Raw genomic sequence first — 22348 nt, 5'->3', positions numbered from 1 at the left:
CAATAGCAGAGGTCCCATTTTTCACTCCTTCCCTCAAGCCCGGAGTAAGCGGGTAGGTAAAAACTGAGACGTTCAGCCATTAGACCACTAACTCCGAAAAAGAACTTCAGAAATTCCCAATGATCGATTCAATTTCGCGCGGTCTCTGGGAGACCCGTTTCAATGCAAATGTAACTAAAACTCATTTTGCATTTGCTGTGATTCTCGAACTCGGTGGACGTGTGATGTTTCGCTTGTTGACGCCTATTGAGGCATTGAGAGTCCTGAACTTTCCAGTTCAAAGTAAAAAATAAATTTATGATCAAAGTACATATGTGTCACCGTGTACAATCCCGAGATTCTTTTTTTGCGGGCATACCCAATAAATCTATAATATAATCAATGAAATACTGCACCAACTTGGGCATTCAACCAGTGTGCAGAAGACAACAAATTGTGCTAATACAAAAAGGAAGAAATAATAATAATAATAATAATAATAATAATAATAATAATAATAATAATAATAATAAAGAGAAAATGAGATGGAGAGTCCTTGAAAGTGAGCTCACAGGTTGTGGGAATAGTTTAATGACGGGTAATTATGGTACAGTGACTTACTAGTGACACTACCTTTGACTCCCCTCCTGCTCAGGGTATTTTGCTAGTGTTCAAAGTTCAAAGTAAATTTATTATCTAAGTACATATATGTCACCCTGAGATTCATTTTCTTGTGGGCAATAGCTGTAAGTACAAGAAGCACATTGAACCACACTCAACAGGGTGGACAACACGCAACGCACAAAAAACCCCCTCCAGACTGTGCAAATACAAAAGAAAGAGAAAAACAAATAATAATAGTAATAACAATACATAAATAAGCAATAAATATCAAAAACATGAGACGAAGAGTCCTCAAAAGTCAGTCCAATTCAGTGGGAACAGTTCAGTGATAAGGCGAGTGGTTCACAAGTCTGATGGTTGAGGGGTAATAGCTGTTCCTGAACCTCTCGGTGTGGGTCCTGAGGTTCCTGGACCTTCGTCCTGACGGCAGCAGCAAGAAGAGAGTGTGCCTGTATGGTGGGGATCCTCGATGATGGATAATGTTTTCCCGTGACATCGCTCCTTGTAGATGTGCTCACTGGTGGGGAGGGCTTTACCCATGATGGACTGGTCTATATCCACTGCTTTTTGTAGGCTTTTGCGATTAAAGGCATTGGTGTTTCCATACCAGGCCATGACGTAACCAGTCAGTATACTGTACTCTACACCACACATCTACAATGATAAAGATAACTCCCAATTTTTTGGCTATTGCTTCTTACAACTACTTTATATCGCTGTTAGGAATCATCCATAAGACCATAACAAGCAGAATTAGGCCATTCTTCCCATTGAGTCTGTTCCGTCATTTCACCTCTCAACTTCCTCTTGACTTCTTGACTTCTTGACCTCTTGACTTCCTCTCAACCCCAATCCTATGTCAACTCAGAAAGTACAACCTGCCTCAGGAACTGCTGATTCAATTCTATTCAGGAATAATCCAGTCTGTTCTCTGTTCGTCCATCACTGTCTGGTTTGGATCAGCTACCAAACAAGACAAGAATAGACTCCAAACAACCGTCAGGGCTGCGGAAAGGATTATTGGTGTAAAGCTGCCCTCGATCCAGGACTTATATGCATCTAGAGTCAGGAAGCGAACAAGCAGCATTATTGTAGACCCATCACACCCTGGTCATCACCTGTTCCAACTCCTTCCTTCTGGTAGGCGCTTTAGATCACTGTATGCCAGGACAAATAGGTACAAGGACAGTTGCTTTCCATATGCCATCAGTCGTATGAACACTTAAATTTTAGTCTATTATAAATCAAGTCCACCTGTACATTCAATGAGGTGGACCTCATTGTATATAGTTTATGATTATTTGCACTATTGTTTTTGTTTGCTTTTAATTCTGTACAGAGAGAGAGAGCTCAGGGAAACCGACATCAAATTCCCTGTGTGTGTCCTCATACTCGGCGATAATAAAGGATTCTGATTCTCCTGCCTTCTCCCCGTAGCTTTTGACGCTCTTACTAATCAAGAACCTATCAACCTTTGCCTGAAATGTGTCCAATGACTTTGCCTCCACAGCCACCTGCGGATATGAATGTAACAGGTTCACCACCCTCTGGATAAAGATATTCATTCTCATCTCTGTTCTTAAGGGATGTCCTTATATTCTGAGGCTGCGCCCGCTGGTCCTAGACTTCTACACAATAGGAAACATCCCCTCCACAACCACTCAATCTAAGCCTTTCAATTTTGAATAGGTTTCAATGAGATCCTCCTTTATTCTTCTAAACTCCAGCAAGTACAGGCCCAGAGCCATCAAACACTCCTCACATGTTAATCCTTTCATTCCTGGGATAATTCTCATGAACCTCCTCTGGATCTCTCCAATGCCAGACATCCTGTCCTAGATAAGGGCCCACAAACTGCTTACAATACTCCAAGTGTGGTCTGACCAATGCCTTATGAAGCCTCAGCATTACATCCTTGCTTTCTATATTCTAGTCCTCTCGAAATGAATACTAACATTGCATTTGCCTTCCTCACCACTGACCCAGCCTGCAAGGTAACCTTTAGGGAATCCAGCAGGAGGATTCCCAAGTCCCTTTACACCTTTGATTTCTTAATTTACTCCCCATTTCCCACTTCCAATCCTTTAATTTATTCTACTCTAACTGTTGATAGCCCTGTAAAGTGCCAACTTAAACATTAATTCCCTGCTTATATTGGAGATCATTTCAAACTGTGCTTGTCCTATTGTTAAAAATGGTGCAGCATGATGCAGCCTCTCAAGTAATTTTCAAAGTTGGCTACTTCCTCTGCAGACTATGGAATCTATTGTGGTCAAATGGTCCTTAATTTATTTGGTTTATTTGCTTCCAGTCTGTCATCTGGTTAATTTAGGACGTGACCTTTCAAAAGTTTTATTGAAGATTTTATTTTTCCGTACAAACAAGAAGAGTTATGTAAACACAACTGAAATTAGCACTGAAAGTCCAAAGTCAAAAATGTAATTAAAGCAAATTCTTGTATTAAAGTATATGTGCACTACATGAATAAAGCCAAAGGCAGAGGATGATCAATTATATAGCATGCTGAGTAAAAATTCAAGAAGAGCTTGTCATAGATATGTCCAAGAATGGGAAGATTTGCCCTCTGTATTGTCAGAAATTTTTCCCATCCTTAGCAAAATCACAACTGGGAAATACCGAAGGGTTTGGCAACACTCAGTAAACAAGTCATGAAGATTTAGCTTCTCAGTATAGAAACTCAACAACTTCTTAGTTCAGGAGCATTTGTTAGGTTTTGTGGAGCTAGGACTGCACTTCATGTATCTGTTGTGGACTATAAAGTAGGAAAAGTGTGAACTTTGGTTGAATCTAGAGTGCTGGAGTTTTCACCTTATAATGTATTTCTTATTTGGCACATTGTTCATAAACTCTGCAAATAATTAGATTTAGATGGAGCTGCATAGCTGGAAGCACCCAATAACAATGATGATAACATCATCATTAAGATAACCTTGCCATATTGCAGAGGTTTGATCATTGATGATCTCAGAAAACAGACTAATGGTTGGGGCCACAATTTACATGAGGTTAGAATTAATTTCTTTTAAAACAATGCAGATTTTAAGCTATTAAAAATTATCCATATTGATGTCTCCTTTATCATACCCAGACTCTGTTCTGAAAGACTGATCTTGCTGGTTTAGCCTTCTACGTCGGCCGTGCTGTACTGTAAGCTTTCTTAGCTCAGCCACCAACTCTGAGTTGTCAAATTGTTGGTCCAACATGGATGAGTAATTTTTTTTCAGTCAAATACTAATGGCAGATCTTTAGATGCTTGTTGTTACCTAACTATTGATTATATGCATGTTCTTGACTACTGTCTGAGGCGGAACCGAGTTGCCCACAATTGCGCGAGCTTCAAGTGAGCTCCTGCTCTTATAACGGCTCTGTCACAGAGGTTGCCTACTTCCCTTTGTGATGTTGCCCATCTATATCCTGACTTCAGCCCCTCTGCATGTGGATCTTATCCAGGTTTGGCTTGCACCAGAGAAGTGAATTCCTCATTTTGCGCACTTAAGAAACTGGAGCTCATCCAAAACCCTTCCCCATGCATTACTCTTGCCAGGTGCTGTTTGCTGACATGCAATTAGTCCAGAAGTGTTTTGAACTGGAAGCTCTGATTTTTCAAGCCACGTTCCTGACTTTCTCCTTTGTCTCTATGAGAAGACTGATCTCCTTCAGGTTTGGACTAATGCACATCTGTCATACTGTGCAGTGTATTCAATCATTAACCAGAGTGCTACAATTCCTTATCTGTTTCTATCTACTTTCCTGCTTCCCATTGTAAGACATTACCAATAAATCCATCTCATTAATAGGCTTTTAATTTGTTCCAATGTAAAGTTTTGACAAATTGTTTCCGTGAGGTCCCTGGGAATGCTAGAAAATAAAACACTATTTTTTTAATATATTTGTGGAGTAAATTCCAATGATATTATTTATGTAGTACAAAGGTAGTGTTATGATTCTCATGGTATTGATCCATTACTACATTCAAGTAATGATTTTGTGTGTTAGTAATGTTACTTAGGTTAGGCCATTGTTGCTTATCAGCACATTTGTGTTTGTTGCCGCTTTTAATTGCACACTCAGATCCTCAATCAAATGTTGGTGGCTTCGAGGACCCTGTCATTTCTTTGCACAGAGCACTGAATTAGAATAGAGTACAAAACAAAACACCTAAAATTTAAATTGAGAGTGGAGTATTTTTCCATTGAAGTTTAGAACACATGTCTATAAAGTAGCCGATGCTACTTCACCCACCATTAAGGAAATGTATACGGAAAGGTGCCGGAAAAGGACCGGTAATATTGTGAAAGATCTCACCCACCCTGCTTATGGACTATTTGTCGCACTCCCATCAGGGGGGAACCTATATAGCAGCCACACTAGGACGACTAGATTCTAAAACAGTTATTTTTCCCAAGCAGTGAGGCTCTATCCACCGACCCATCCATCCACAACCCCACTTCCAATGCTTTATTATTTCCTGTCAGAGTCACTCCTGCACCTAGCATCACTTTATGGAAATACTTCTATGTATAGAAGCTAACTATGTATTTGTATTTATTGATTTTTGTCACCTTATTCTGCCTTTTTTGGGCTTGATGGGATCCGGAGTAACAATTACTTTGTACTGGAAACAACATTAGACGATCATGAATCTTGAAAGATTCAAAGATACAAATCACGTCTCACTAATTTGCACCTGAAAAATATTTCTTGCATAAATATTAGTGAGATCTCTACTTTTCAAAGGGTCGCAGAGAGAATTCACAACCTTAAAAGAAATCATCGTTTGATTTGCTCTCCCTTTCCGAACACATCACCATTTCTTTATTAACAGATCAAGATAATGAGGAAGGGAATTTTGTAAAGTTATAAATAAACTAGATTGATTTTAAACTATGGACAACTTATCAGCTCACACTAGGAAATCTGCAGATGCTGGAAATTCAAACAACACTCACAAAATGCTGGTGGAACACAGCAGGCCAGGCAGCATCTATAGGGAGAAATGCTGTCGACGTTTCGGGCAGAGACCCTTCATCGGGACTAACCAAAAGGAAAGATAGTAAGAGATTTGAAAGTAGTGGGGGGAGATGATAGCAGAAGACCGGAGGGGATGAAGCTAAGAGCTGGAAAGGTGATTGGCCAAAGTGATACAGAGCTGGAGAAGGGAAAGGATCATGGGACGGGAGGCCTCAGGAAAAAGAAAGTGGGAGGGGGGAAGCACCAGAGGGAGATGGAGAACAGGCAAACAACTAAATATGTCAGGGATGGGGTAAGAAGGTGAGGAGGGGCACTTCCACCCTCACCACCATTCAGGGCCCAAGACAGTCCTTTCAGGTGAGGCGACACTTCACCTGTGAGTCGGCTGGTGTGGTATACTGCGTCCGGTGCTCCCGGTGTGGCCTTTTATATATTGGTGAGACCCGACGCAGACTGGGAGACCGTTTCGCTGAACACCTACGCTCGGTCCACCAGAAAAAGCAGGATCTCCCAGTGGCCACACATTTTAATTCCACGTCCTATTCCCATTCTGATATGTCTATCCATGGCCTCCTCTATTGTCAAAATGAATGCAAACTCAGGTTGGAGGAACAACACCTTATATACCGGCTGGGTAGCCTCCAACCTGATGGCATGAACATTGACTTCTCTAACTTCTGTTAATGCCCCTCCTCCCCTTCTTACCCCATCCCTGACATATTTATTTGTTTGCCTGTTCTCCATCTCCCTCTGGTGCTCTCTCCCCCCTTTCTTTCTCCTGAGGCCTCCTGTCCCATGATCCTTTCCCTTCTCCAGCTCTGTATCACTTTTGCCAATCACCTTTCCAGCTCTTAGCTCCATCCCACCCCGTCCGGTCTTCTCCTATCATTTTGCATTTCCCCCTCCCCCCCCCCCCCCCCCCCCCCACTGCTTTCAAATCTCTTACTATCTTTCCTTTCAGTTAGTCCTGACGAAGGGTCTCGGCCCGAAACGTCGACAGTGCTTCTCCTTATAGATGCTGCCTGGCCTGCTGCGTTCCACCAGCATTTTGTGTGTGTTCTTATCAGCTCAGCCTTGGCTTCTCATCCTAGCTGTTTTAAAAAGAATGTGATGAATTTACAGTGACTGTCGGAATTCAAGCACTTTTGTTCTTGTGTATTTTATCAGCATTATTGCTTTATATGTTACACCGTACCTCAGAAGTCAAAAGTAAACAGTGTTTGGACTTTTTGATGCCGAAAAAGACTTAATGGTGGATAAAAATTGATAGTCTTAAAAAGTGTAATGCGTAAATTTAAAACATGGCTATGTGTTAATGGGCAAATTTGGGAGGTTTTCCCATATCCTACAGTATTTGGTCTTCATTCTTTGGTCTGAAATTTTATTAACTCTCTAGTCCTGGGGATTTATTGAACCATACAACAATGAAGTAGGCCCCCAATGAGTAGCCTTATCATGTGAGAACATAAATGATAGGGACTACAATTAGCTGCAAGTCCACTTCAACTTATTCTGTCATTACACACCTATTAGATAGTCGGCCTTCACCCCAATTTCCTATCTGATTCTTATAATTCTTGATTTTCCTGTGCTCCAAGTATCTACCTCAGTCCAGAAAATATTTTATAACCCAGCCTCCACAGCTCTCGAGTTAGAGAATTCCAAATATTCACAATCTGCTGAAGGAAAATATTGTTCCTCATTTCAGGCTTAAATGAGCATCCCTTTCTGTTGAAACTATACCCGTTATTCTAGTTTCCTCCCACTAGAATGTCAAGTTCTCTCAGAATGTTTTACACTGTCACATTCTTCTGACACTGGAGATTCTTTCAGTATCTACTCATCTTTCTACATTGGACAAGTACTTCTTCCTGGAAATCAACCTTGTGAGCAATCCGTACAGTTCCTCAAATACAAATATGTCCTTCCCAAAATAAGGAAATGCTAGCTGCCAATGGTTCAGGTATGGTCTCATCAACATCCTGTATAGTTGATGTACATACGTTCCATCTCCTTTGCACTTAAAACTAAATTAACATTCCATTTGTCTTCTGAATTCACTTCTGTATCTTCATGCTAACTTTCCATTTCCTTGTGTGAGGACACACAGCTCTGAAACATTCATTAGTTACACAATATTTAAATAACATTCTGTTTCCTTTTTTTCTCCTTAGTGGAAAACATCACATTTTCTCCCACATCTTAATTCTTCTTCAGAGCCCAACACTCTCTGACATTTTATGTTGTGTCTTGACTGTTGAGTAAAAGGAATAAACAGGAGTAGGTTACATAAAAAATGTTGGCAGTTACATCACACACATTCTTGGATTTGAAGAAGCAGGAGTAAAGGATGGAAAACTAAATTTGGATGGTGATCATCTGGCATCTCAGAATGAGCTGTGGAAATAAACTATCAATGCAGAGGTCCCATACACGTTCATGAGATATTTGTTCCTATTTGTTTTTTGATAGGCCTGCCCAACTTCTTTCTATCTGCATGATGCTGTAAAGCTACAGCATCTTGTTGCTCTCCCCTTTGGATACCAGCTGCTCTGGGATGCCACATCCATTTTGCCTCCCTTCTCGTTAGAGTCTAGCCTGTCATTTGGAGACAAGTCATCACAGTCAGTTGTGCCCTGCTCAGTTTTTGTACTTGCAAGCATTTGCGGGGAAGATCATTGGTGTTGACCAGCAGGTGAGGACATGTTTTGACTCCCATCCATCCCGGTAACCCAGGGATGTTTGGCTGCTTCCTGGGCTCGGATACAGAATAGCAGCAACACCTGGAACTCTTCATCTCTTTCCCCAAGTTCCATTCTGGATAGTGCAGTGGACAGGTCCATTCCATCACCAAACCTGCTTTAAATCGCCTTTTTGAATCTACGGAATTCTGGGTTGGGAGTCTCATGATGTGACATTAATATGTCTCAGTGAGGAAGATATTCACATTATGTTTGCTTGGAGTAAGGAAACATGCACTGTATATAACCAATGAGACTTAAAGAAATATTAGCACTAAAATCAGTGATAGTAAGTGTTTTAAATGCTGGGCTACGTGCATTTCATTGGAATAAGATGCATCAAAGTAGGTAAATATTTGCATATAGTTTGGCTCTTCTTGTCTCATCTACTTTTTAGGCACAATGCAGCCCTCTACCCATCTTGTCCTGTCAGTGAAATCTTCATTTCGTTTTCCCCTCATTTTTTTCTATATAACTTCCTCATAAACATTTCCATGCCATCTATCTCCTAGGTAATGAGGTCCACCTCTTCAAGTATAGAAATTGCCCTCAAAACTCCTCTTAGATTTATTAGTTGTCAATATAAATCTGTAGCCCTTAGTTTTAGCTGGCCTCACAACTATAAACATCTGCATGTCTACACTTTGGTAATTTAGAGCAAAATAAATGCAGTTGCTTGAAATTAGTGAGTTTTGGTAAACCTGTTAATGATGTGATTGAATGATATAATCCAAGATTGACAGCAAGCAGCTCTTGGTATTCTGCTGCAGATGGCTTTGATAACAAACTTGCTTCTTATTTGATTGAGAAGGTTGTCTCGGTGTAAATTTAGAACAAAGCTGACAGAGATATAGTATGATCAAGCCCTTAACCAAAGTTTAGATTATTGCTGCAGTGCATTTCTTTAGTTATTCCTAGATAATGTCTTAAAAGGTCTAGAATCAGTCTTTAGCCTTCAGCCTTCCACACTAATATCTCTGTTTACATCTGTTTTCAAGAAAAAAAGCAGCATCAAACTAGATTCTGAACACTTTTTGTTAGGAAGTAGGTGAGCCACCCACCTCCTGATTGTGAGCACGTGTGCATCGCAGAGAACTGAACCCTGATTAGAACCAGAAATGGCTGTTTTTGTGACTGATGGCCAAAATTAAACCTGTCGCATTATTCAGCAGCACAAGGAAATAGTGCAAGCTAAAACTTTCCAGAAAGCTTTAAGCAGCAGTACGCAATGTGTGATGCAGGTGGGGGAAGTCTAGTGTTATACGTGAACAAAATGTAAGCATGGTATCAGTTACTGTTTTTAGGGGCCGTGTATGTGGAGTGTTTTGACAAAGAAGAGTATATAAGAAAACAGTTGTGAGGCTGTGGTTTATATTGGTCAGGAAGTTAGATTTGATCATGGGCATATTTACTGTTGCTGCTTTTCATTCACTGCAGGAGTTCTGGTAATAACCAAGGAAGAGTTATCATGTGATTATAAACACACTCATTCTTATGAGTTCTTGGTCTGTTCTGAGTTTTCTGTAGCAGTATGTTTGTGACATGCTTTAACCAGAATAGTTCAGGCTTTTATATACCTGAAAGATGAGGGGCTTTGAAACTTGTCACAAAATATAATGAGTTGTCAGTATTATCTGAAAAGAACTTCACTAGTGTTAACTTATTTGAGAAGTAAGTCATGTGAAAGTGTGTTGAAGGAATGATGACATCAGGTTTGAGATTTGAAATAAAGTTTGAGCTTTTGGAAACATGTTTGTGAAACTCAATGGTGAAATGAATTTTTTTTTTACACAGTATGTGTATGGATGTGATATGAATCCAGAATCTGTTAATAAACTATCTCTACTGATGTGGAAGGTTTATGTTCAAAATCAATAAGAGCTTTGTGCTCAGTAAAACAAACTGTGTTGTTATTTGCCATATATTTACATTATATCGTCATTGCAGTTGATTCATGTTGTATGCCAATATTGTGGATCCACTTTTCTGAAAACCAATCTCTTAATGTACAGTATGATTACTAGTTTAGGCTGGGAAATTCATGCAATTGACGTGGTAACTAGTATAGACTAATACCAGTTTTTTATTATTTTCGAAAACTGTTTAAAATATGAAGTAAAAGCAATGGAGCAGGAAGGATGGAGAAACATCAGGTGTGACCATTTGCCAGAAGTCAAAAGGGATTATTTTCACATTTGATGTAGGTGGAAACATGGTGGAACGGACTTGCCACCCATGATGCTCTGAACTCTCTCCCATCTTGCGTCATGCTACACTTGACTGACTTCAATGGAAAAGGAAATTGGCCAGTCTGTAAAGGGTGGTCAGTCCGCAGATGTTTGCACTCCACCTGCAACTGGTGAAACTTCTCCCAAAAGATTTCAATGAAGATTGCTCAAAGTACAATATTTCAATAATTAATACAACATAAAAATAATTTTAAAATTTAAAATAATTACCAAAAAACTACACACATAGGTGCTGTTGGTTTCATCCCAGCTTAACTGTTCTGTACTTTAGTAACATTGTAAATATATTGTTTGAGCATTCTTGTTTGTTTAAATAATTCATTACAGGTTATATGTAAAAATAAGGTAATTGCATATATCATCACACTACAACATGATACGTGCACACTTCATTTAAAGTAAACACAAAGTTAGACTTGCATGTCGGACTCCCGTGCCTTCCTTTTAATTAATTTAATCTTTTGGAGTTACAAAACATAACACTTGTCTTTTGAGGTTTCTCCATAAGCGCTCCACTTGGGGAATTGATTTAAATATGAAGACATGCAGTGGTCAATTGTTGAAGGATGTTTGACAGCTTGATGGCTCTTTATGCATTAAGAAAAACAGAAGAGACAGGAAACACTTATCAAGTCAAACAGCATCCCTTGAGGAGAAAGTGTTAATGTCTTTTTACAGAGATATAGTATTCTGGTTCCTGTCCTCAGCTTGAGACAATAAAGGCCCAAAACCAGAAGGAAACACATAAAATAGAAAAGGAAATGTGATGGAGGAATGCCATTTTCAACACTTTTATCTTTAAAGAATAAATGTGATAATAAATGAAGATAGAAATTTAATTCAAAATTAAATATTTATCAAGGATTCTTAGAAATTCTGATTAACTTTAGGTAACTTCGATTGATGAGAGATGTGATATTACATGTGCAGTGGGGGTGTTGGATATTTCAATACAGTGGATTCCAATTAATCAAGGCATCCACTTATTTGGGGGAACTCTTCAAGAACAAAAACTAGTTAAGAAAATAGCCGGGATTCCCTCTGTTTATTTGGGGCATTGTGCCACTTAATTGGGACAGAAGGCTGTTGCTGATCAGTTTCTAATTAGCGCTAGTCATGTGAATTTGTGTGGCCATTAGACACTTAGAGCAGTTTTTAAATAGCGTCACTTGTGTGTGTTTGTGTTTAAAAAGTCTAGTCCGATGAGTTTACGTGCTAGGACAGCCATGTCTCTATTTCACTGGGGAATGAGGCCTGTTGACTACCCTCACCTGGTTTAGCCCACCTGTCAAAGTAGCGTACCGGGGGTGGCTGTTGTCGCGTATAAACAGCGTCTTGGAGCCACAAGTGAGAGCGGAGTGTCCGTTGGGGACCAAAGGTGAATGAATTGCCTCAGAATGGGCATAACAAGCCCCTTCAGCATAGGATGCTACCTTTCCCTGTTACCCCAAACATGGCAGATGAATTCCCTCATTGATAGCTAATAGGAACTAATACACAGTATTATAGTAATGTGGTAGCATTTGTAGTGTTCTAATTTGTTCTGTATTTTATTTAAGTGCATAATTTGTTACTCAGTTTGCCTTTTTATACCTTTTTAACTACTTCAATGAAACTTCAACTAATTGGTGCAGCCACTTAATTGGGTCAAAATGTGCTGATCCCCATGTGTCTCAATTATCTGGAATTCACTGTAGGTTACTTTTAGTTTTTGCATGTATTTCTGACCAGTACCTTATTGTGTTCATTGTAAAGCAAAATCAAAAAAAAAAAGTAAAGCTTTTAATAATTATAGCAACAGATTTAAAACTACAAAAGGAGGCCAGTGTGTACTTCTGGGTAATTTTCGACACAGCCTGAACCAACACCATTCACGTGTTTTTTGTGAGCAGTACCACAGTTTGTGGTGGGGAGCTTTTTGTTTGATTTCAGAGTGAATTTTGATCCAGTACTTTGATAGAGAACGCTGAACACTGAGTGTTCTTCTTTGTAAGCACCGTGTTTGATGAAAGCACAGACATTAGAAACGATCGGTTTCAGTTTTGTGTCCTATCTTGAATCGGACGCAGATATCTAGCAGCAGTTTTCATTTGCACTGTCCTGTGGAATTACCCAACTTTTTTTTTTAAAAAAGTGCATTCACAGCTGCTTTCATCCCATCACATGACGCTTCAAACCTTCATCTTAAATATCTTAATCCCTCTCTTCTTACCACACTCAAGTTCAGATGTTAATAGGAAAAGTTACATGCTGATTCACTTACTTATAAGGGCTTACTTTACTAAATTTACTTCCAGGGCATTTAAACTCTATTTGTGGATGGTACAAATTTCAATTATTGCATCATATTAATATAAATATTTAATCAATTTACTCAGCAAACTTGATAGTTATTTAGTAACTATATTTAATCTTAATATTGTTTCTGCCATTTAACTAGTCAGTTTCCCACTGAATCAGTCCCTTTATCAGAATCAGAATCCAAATCCGGTTTATTCTCACTGACATTGGTTGTGAAATATGTTGTTTTGTGGCAGCAGTGTGGTGCAAGACAAAAATACTATAAGTTATAATAAATAGTGCAAAAGTTGACTAATGAGGTAGTAGTGTTCGTAGTTCATGGACTGTTCAGAAATCTGCTGGCAAAGGGGAAGAAGTTTTCCTAAAACATTGAATGTGGGTTCTTCAGGCTTTTGTACCTTCTCCCTGATGGTTGTAATAAGAAGAGGGCATGTCCCAGTTGGTAAGGGTCCTTAATGAGGGATGCTTTCTCTTTTCCATCATTTTCATATTTTAATACTATTATCCATCTATAATATTGTCCAATTTTGATGGAAAGTTTATACATGAAACTAATTCTACTGGAGCTAACCAATCTGCATAATGTTTCCAGACTCTTTCATTTTCAGAATTTGCAGCTGGTTTGCGACTGCAGTTATGAAGGCCTTTGCAACTGATAAACCAGACGAACTCCAGTATCCTACACTGCATTTGTCGTACATCTATATTTGAATACACTGCAGTTTCCCCCGGCTTCTGTTGGTACAATATTCAGCATTTTCTTTCTTTCTCTTGTTTCCAAACCCAATTCCCTCTGGCATTGCACCTCATCAGCTGCATTCCCCTTTTCTCTCCATCCTCCTGTCTAAGGTCTCATTTTGCCATGTCCTTGGTTATTTTGTCCCAGTTCCTATTGCAACCACTTACTATTGGTAGTTCAGCTACCAATATCCTACAGGTGTTGCAAATGTGCTGACCTGAAAGTGGGAATTTTTGCATATTAAGAGTTAGTTGACAAACTTGTCCATAAATTCTACGTGTAGTACTTCCAGTAGGTGTCTGTGTGCCCATCCAATGAAGATTACAATAAACTGGACTAATTGTTTAGAGAAATATGTTCAAAGAACCATTAATAATCTGCCAGCATCAATGTACGATTGACTGTAGCATAAAATAGGAAGGATTATTTGCATAGCTAAATTCGTGACGGCTAGAGTCTAACCCTTTTCTGGCTCAGAGGAAGCCACATGGAACCACAGCAGGGATCAAACCATGTTCTATTGTGATTATTTGTCTGTAGGCCCTGGAGAGAGTTCAGTTTACGTTAAGACTGTCTGTATTGTTCCTAGGGCTCATAAACTCAGCGCCATTTCCACATTATTGAATTGCCATGATTGACGAGACTTATCTGTGTAAAGGACATGCTGATGGTGAAGGTGGAATGCCTCCACCACAAGGTTTCTAACCAAATATTGATCGTGGACAGTAATCATAAAGCAACCAAGATTTAGGAGCAAAACAAAAATTTGAATTACATTTGAATAAAAATCACAGAAGCTTATTTTTTAATGAAGCAGCTTTCTTTTTTGAAATACTTAGATTATTTTCAAGGGTTTGGCCACTGAGCAACTCAGTGTCAGGTTTATATGTGAAGCTTTCAACCTTTGAAAGGTGGTTGGATGATTGGAGCAACCAGTTGCCATTTACAGCTTCATCGTGGGACCACTGCTGCAGACTTCCAGCTGTGCCTACATCCCCAGGTCTCAGGCACTACCAAACCATGTATTGCGGAAGATCACAACCAAAATCTAAGGCTGATCCAGGGCACAGGGGAAGAAAGACTGGTAGCCACAAACTTGGGAGTGTGGTCTGGGGTGGTGGGAGTGTCCAGGATGGTGATGAGGTAAGGTGTCCTGAGAGTGGATATAGCTTTGTGGTGGTGTTGGATTGGTGGAGGGAGCAGGGACGGAGGCAAGTTGAAGTGCAGGGAGAGGTGGAATTGCTAGCTTGGACACCTAGGCTTATTGAGAAGTAAAAGGGGATGATTAGGGATCGGAGGGTCAGTGGGGATATCTTAAAGTTGCCTCTTGACAGAAGCAGGAGATGAGCAAGCAATTGCAACACACACTAAATGCTGGAGGAACTCAGCAGGTCAGATAGCATTTATGGAAAGGACTAAAAAACGATATTTCAGACCGAGACCCTTCATCAGGAGTTGCTGAGCAATCAATGCTACTCTGCCAAAGATCCCCATATCCCAGCCAATTATTTGGGAAGGGAGCTCCTGATAACTGAGATAACCACAGACAGAGCTATGAGATGGCTTGATGAAACATGTGAAGCCATTGGGAAGGCACCTTGAAATAGGCTTGCCAGGCCTTTTAATTCTGGCAATGCTGACCATCCCAGTTTACTGTTACAGTTTACTGCATGCACGGCAACATTCTCAAAGCATTGTTACAAGGAATAGTTGGTTTCATCTGCTAACGATTTGGAACTGGAAGAACTTCCTGCTGAATCACCTCTGAGGGCAACGGGTGCATCGAGGCAGACATCCTTTGATGAGAAATTCACTTTGAAACTTAGTGAGGCGTGAAGTATATTAGCTTTTGAACTAAACCTGCATAGCCTTCCTTGACTGTAATTCTTAAGCATTGCAAGCAAACTTTGACTGGGAGCAGGTTTGCTTGATTTGTGTGTGGCTAATGGTTCCTCGGTCTGGATAACTGGAGAACTGCCCATGTATTGGGATCCATCCTTGAACAACGGGTTCTCTGTGGTGCTGGTGGGAGCCGCCCGAGAACTGCACTGTCTCTTTTGTCTGGGCCTGCAACTGCTGGTGTTACAGCAGATGTACCATTTGCTTCTCACCCAGCTTGGGAACCATGGCCTGAATGCTACAGTAAATATCCGTGATATTCCCACATATTCCACACCGCACTACGGTTCCACCAAGTGGGCGTGAACCACTGAAGGTGCGTGGGCGGGCGGGGGGGCCTCTGTCACACCTGCCTGCAAACCTTGTCACTTGCTGTGCATGACCCAAGTAAATGCTGCTGATCTTGAGGCATGTTTTTTCCGATGACAGGCAGTTCATGGAAACTGGGATCCAGGAAATTAGAAAGGATGTGATCTGGCTGAACAGCTGCTCCTGTTCACACTGAAGAAGTATTTCATTGGTTGTTTATCCACCAGTGGTATATCCCGAGTGGTCATGTTGTCCAGAAGGTCTTTCATGTGTTAACTCTTTAATGATTTGTGCTTCCCTTGGCAACACTACTCTGAACTAACTATTTAAATCTCCTGGGTTGGTTGAAGTTGCTGGTGCTAGTGTGTTCGTTTGTTTCTTTGTGGTAGGGAACTTGCTGCATGACCTGTTCCTATCAATTGGGGCATTTTTATATTCCACTTGTTCTGGAACCAGTGTCTCAGTGCAGGATGAACAAGGTACCATGGAGATGGTCAAGAACCTAAAGGCCATCTTGGAGCTTGTGCGAGTGAACTATGCACAGCTTGAAATTTGCTCCTCCAAAAAGGTTAACCACATGCAAAGTGAAATTGCAGTAATTGCTTAGTTCCTGCTACAGGATGTGTAGATTGGACAGGAGTTTTTTTTTTCTGTCATGGCCTGCTTATTTCACACATCTAGCTCGCAAGCATGGGAGGTAACTTATTTTCCAATTTGTTCGTGTATGCAGTTAAGAATCAAGCCCATTAGGGTGACACGTATCTGGTCCTAGATTTCCTTCCCTGAAGGACATTTGTGAACTTGTCTAGTTTTCACCTAAATCCTTAATTTTCATGATTGTCATTACTGAGATAAGCTTCTTTTAAAATTCAAAACTCATTCTTTAAATTTAAATTCTGCAGTCTCCATGGTGGAATTGAAATTTGTATCTTTACACGTAGATTTCTGGCTACAAGTAACCTTGCTGCATCAGTAGCCATATGATGTTTCTGCTCCCCTGACTATTCTGATTGTGCTGTTAACCATACCCAGCTGCTCAACAGGGTATGTGCTGGCCCATCTTCTTCTCATTTGCTTTCATATCCTTTGAGTATTAAAACCAGCATATCTCCCAACAACCACAAGAGAAGGATGGTCTCCCTTGATGGCACTTGCTTTGTGGACCCACCCAAACTTGTATGTAAGAATAGTACTGATTTACTACTTCCATTTCTCTTTTCAAAGTTCAAAGTAAATTTTTCATATCAAAGTGCATACGTGTGACCAAATACTACCCTGATATTCATTTTCTAACAGGTGTTCAGAGTAAAACAAGGAAGTAAAATAGAATCACATAGACAAGTTTTGCAAATGCAAAAATAAACTAGTAATAATAATAATGTAAATAAGTAAATAAATAATCTGATGACATGAATTGTAGAGTCCTTTAGAGTGAGTCTACAGTTATGTTCAATGATCAGTTCGGTAATGGGGTGAGTGAAGATGCCCATTCTGGTTCAGAAGCCTGATGGTTGAAGGGTAATAACTTCCTGAATCTGCTGGTATGGGACTTAAGGCTCTTGTATCTCCTTCTTGATGACAGTGAGAAGAGAACATGGCTTGGATGGTGAGGCGTCCTTGATAATGGCTGCTGCTTTCTTGTGGCAGTGCTCCTCGTAGATGTGCTCAATGGTGGGAAGGACTTGTCATGAACAGGGCTTTATCCAACACTTTTTGTAGGCTTTTCCATTCACAGACACTGGTGCTTCCATATTAACTTATGATACAACATCAATATACTCTTCAGCGTGCATCTGTTGAAGTTTTACAGCGTTTTAGATGACATGCCGAATATGCACAAACCTCTAAGAAAGTGCAGGCATTGCCGTGCTTTCTTTGAAAAGGCATTTACCTGCTGGTCCCAGGACAGATCCTCTGATGTGATAACACCCATAAATTCAAAGTTACTGACCTTCTCCGTCTCTAAACCCCTAATGAGCCCCTCATAGACCCCCAATCTCTTCCTCCTGTTGTCAATAATCAGCTCTTTGGATTTGCTGACATTGGGTGGCAGGTTGTTGTTGTGGTACCACTTAAACCGATTTTCAATCTCCCTCCAATATGCCGATTTGTCACCGGCACAACAGTTGGCGATTTGGCCAACAACACTGGTGTCATCAGCAAACCTGAATATGGAATTGCCTTTGTACTTAGCCTCGCGGTATAAAGTGAATAGAGCAGGGGGCTATGCACACAGACTTGTGGTGCACCTGTGCTGATGGAGATTGTGGAGGACATGTTGTTGCCAATCTGTACTGACTGGAGTCTGCAAGTGAAGAAATCAAGGATCCAGTTACACAAGGAGGTATCAAGGTTTAAGGCTTGGGGCTAATTGATTAGTTTTGGGGGATGATAGTGTTTAATACTGAGCGGTAGTCAATGAAGAGCATTCTGATGTATGTATCTTCACCATCCAGATGTTCCAGAGCTGATTGGAGAGACAATGAATCTGCTGTTGACCTGTTGTGACTGTAGGCAAATTAGAATGGATTCAACTATTTCCTCAGGCAGGAGATGATATGCTTCATGACCAACCTCTCAAAGCACTTCATGACAATGGACGTAAGTGTTGAAGGATGCTCTCAGATCAACCTCAGAGACTGAAATCACAGGGCTGTCTGGGGCTGTGAGAGTTTGTGAATGTCAGCAGGGAGAGGGGGAAAAGTGGGATGTCTCGGCCCAAAATGGCAGCTCTTTATTTTGCTCTATAGATGCTGCCTGACCTACTGAGTAACTTCAGCATTTTATATATGTTGCAGCTAACCTTTGCCATTGATTGAATAGCTGTGCCGCCCACTTACAAAGAAATGCCTTACCGCACAGAGCTACCGATGACAGAAAAGTGAAAGCATCAGTGAGGCCAAAAAATATCATATTGTGATATAAAGAAACATTAAGATTCAGGTTCCATAGGTAAATATAGTAATTGGGATTTTGAATCCAACAAGTGTAACTTAAAGATTAGTGTAGGTGGCTAAATTTCATGTGGTCAAGATCCACTAGAATTCAGGGTTTGTTTGGTAATTAATAAATGTTAATAATTAAAATTGGCTACCCAGGAACATTGAATGGGAGATGTTTTTTTTGTAGCACGGTTTTCTCACCTTTTTACATTCTGCCTTTTTCACACATTATGTTATAGTCAAAATATAACAGACTGGAGCAGACTTCCTTTGTTCTGAATTCTTCTGCTCACAACTTAAAATAACTTCCATTCACTACAAACCTGTGGAAATCTTCTGGATTATGTCACCAGCTTTTAATTAACCTTTCCAACATCTTGGCCACGTTATATTAATACTTGGAGTTTAAATGATGCAGACTGTTTTAGTGCTGACACATGATCTGCTTTTAGCAAAATAAAGCAAGTTCCATTGTCAGAATCAGAATCAGGTTTAATATCACTGGCAGCAGTACATAGTAATACATAGGAATAAAAATATAAATTATGCTAAGATGCACATATAAAAATTAAATTAATTAAGTAGTGCAAAAAGAGAGGAAAAGTTACTGAGGAAGTGTTCATGGGTTCATTGTCCATTCTGGAATCTAATAGCAGAAGAGAAGAAGCTGTTCCTGAAATATTGAATGTGTATCTTCAGGCTCCTGTACCACCTCCTTGATGGTAGCAATGAGAAGAGAGCATGTCCTGGGTGATGGGGGTTCTTAATGATGGATGCTGCCTTTTTGAGACATCTCCTTTCGAAAGTGTCCCAGGTGATGGGGAGGCTAGTGCCCATGATAGAACTGGCTGAACTTGCATCTTTCTGAAATTTTTTCCATTCATGTGCAGTGACCCCTCTATATCAGACAGTGATGCAACCAGTTAGAATGCTCTCCATCATACATCTGAAGAAATTTGCAAGTGTCTTTTGTTGACGTACCAATTCTCCTCAAACTCCTAATGAAATATAGCCATTGTCACGTCTTCTTTGTAATTGCATCAATATTTTATTGACACCCAGGAACTTGAAACAGCTCACCTTTTCCACTTCTGATCCCTCGGTGAGGACTGGCGTGTGTGCCCTCAATTTACCCTTCCTGAAGGCCACAATCAATTCCTTAGTCCTAACATTGGGTGCAATGTTCTTGATGCAACACCACTCAATCAGCTGATCTATTCAGTACGCCTCCTTGTCACCCACCATCTGAAATTCTGCCAATAATAGATGTGTCATTGGAAAATTTATAGACGGTGTTTGAGCTGTGCCTAGCCACAGTCATTGGTTGGCACGGGTTTTCAGAGCCCTACCAGATACACCATAAGGGTCTGACATCTTGCAGAGGTTCACCCCCTTGAAAGATATCCTGACATTGGCCTCCAAGACACTACTCACAGGGTCACCGGATTCTTTAGGGATTCGTATAGATGCAGTTTTATTCTCCCTTTCAAATCATGCATAAAAGGCATTGAGCTCATCTGGGAGTGATGCATCACTGCTATACATGATATTAAGTTTCTCTTTGCAGGAAGTAAATGGCTGCAAACCCTGCCAGAATTGAAGTGCATCTGATTCTATCTTTAACCTCTGTTGGAATTGATAGCTTTCCATTAGTCGTACCTGGGTTTCTTGTATAGTTCTGGATCACTGGTCTTGAATGTCACAGCTTTCAGCAGACTGTGAAACTCCTGGTTCATCCACAGCTTTTGTTTTGGTTACGTCTGGTAGTTCTCGAGGGCTCAAACTCATCCACACGGGTCTTGTTTTTTGGCAAGATAGTGCCAGCAACCGACGCGACTGATGGCAACGTCCTGCAGACAGTTTACGAAACCACTACTACATCTCCTTCTTTTAAATTTACTGCCACTATTAATTTGTGTGTGATTGGAACCTGTAATTTACGTTTTGATAATGTGTCTTCTTGGCTGACTGAGCAATCTGGCTCTTCTGCTGTCTCCGTCTGAGAGCAAAGGTTGGGAATGGAGTGTGCGGCCTAATTGTGGAGCACAAGTCAGTAATCGGTTTCCAGCTCGCTGATTAAAAACGTCCGGCGAGATTGAAATCAATACGGATGTGAGCGGAAGGTGAGCAGGTGTTCAGTGACATTGCCTGTGTTCGACCGGTCTCCCTCTCCCTCTCTCTCGCAGCTGCTGGTGGGAAGTGTAGGAGTCCCGGGTTTTGGAAAAGTTTTATTGCCATTTTGTGTGATTTTGGTCAAGGTGGACTGGCTCTGGGGCCTGCAGTCAACAAACGACAAAGCGCTAAGTTGAACTGAACTGAGCTAAACTGAGCATTCATAGACTGTTTCGAGGACTGTGTGGTTTCATGTTTAATATTCTGTGTTACACACTCATTTTTGCTGTTTGTGCAATTTGTGGGGTTTTTTTGCATGTTGGATGTTTGATCTTTTTTGAACAGGTTCCGTGGAGTTTCTTTGTTTTGTGGCTCTCTGTGGGAAGACGAATCTCAGAGCCGTATACTGCTTACACACTTTGATAATAAATGTACTTTGAATCTTTGAATTCAGTTACAACTGTGGCATATTCATTCAGACTCGCAGATGAATCCTTGAATATTACCCAGTCTACCGATTCAACGCAGTCTTTTAAGCACCCCTCCGCCTCCCTTAACCATACATCTTGGACCTTGGCACTGTTGTTGTGGTCTTTAGTCTCTGCCTATACGCTGGAAGTAGAAATACAGCCAGGTGATCGGACTTTCCAAAATGTCACAGTAAGCGTTCTTGGTGGTGGTATAACAGTGGTCCAGTGTGTCGGCTCCTCTCATTCCACAGGTGATATTTTGGTGGTAGTTATTAAGAGACTTCTTCAAGCTGGCCTGGTGGAAGTCTGCCACAATGATAGGGAAGGTATCAGGAGGCACCGTTTCGTGCCTGATGTTTATGGAGCTCAGCTCCTCCAGTGCCAGCCTGACGTTGGCCTGAGGTGGAATGTACACCGCTACCAGGATGATGGCGGAAAACTCACAGCAGATAAGAAGGACGACATTTGATCGCTAGATGTTCCAGGATGGGTGAGCAGGACAGAGACAATGCACCACGAAGAGTTAATTAAAGAGCGTACTCTACCTCCTCTGCCTTTATGATACTAAGCTGTCCCCTGTCTTTACAGTGAATGGGGAAGCCGTCGAGCAGCAGCACTGCATCTGAAATGGCGGGGTCTAACCATGTAGACTCTGGCCTGTACGGTGCTATCCTCCCAGAAAAGGCCTCTATCAATTTCAAATTCAGCAACCAATAAATTGCTCTCCGCATGCTAACCGAAGCAGAAACTGTTTGCAGCTTTTCTAATGGTAACTCTTTTGAAAGGGTTAAACAGGGTGTTGCACAAAGGCAGGCTATTGTGCTTGCTTTGTTGAGGCAGAATTTACAACAGCAATCTCTAGTTGTTTGTGCTTTCATCCATTTACCTCTTACGTTACAGTACATGATTATACAGAAGTTAATAGTATGGAGAGGGGATTGGCTACTCAATGGTGTCAGAACAAACAGGTCATTTTCAGGTTGGCAAGCTG

The 22348-nt window shown here is 40.7% G+C and overlaps 1 protein-coding gene across 2 annotated transcripts in view; it reads left to right on the top strand.

The window, feature by feature from the left end:
• Positions 1-22348, top strand: part of cdc42se2 (CDC42 small effector 2) — a 191311-nt gene that overhangs the window by 796 nt on the left and 168167 nt on the right. The window lies entirely within an intron of this gene.

The sequence above is a fragment of the Hemitrygon akajei genome, chromosome 2 (genome assembly GCF_048418815.1).
Source record: "Hemitrygon akajei chromosome 2, sHemAka1.3, whole genome shotgun sequence".
Lineage (NCBI taxonomy): Eukaryota > Metazoa > Chordata > Chondrichthyes > Myliobatiformes > Dasyatidae > Hemitrygon > Hemitrygon akajei.
This window is presented reverse-complemented; position numbering and strand designations above follow the sequence as displayed.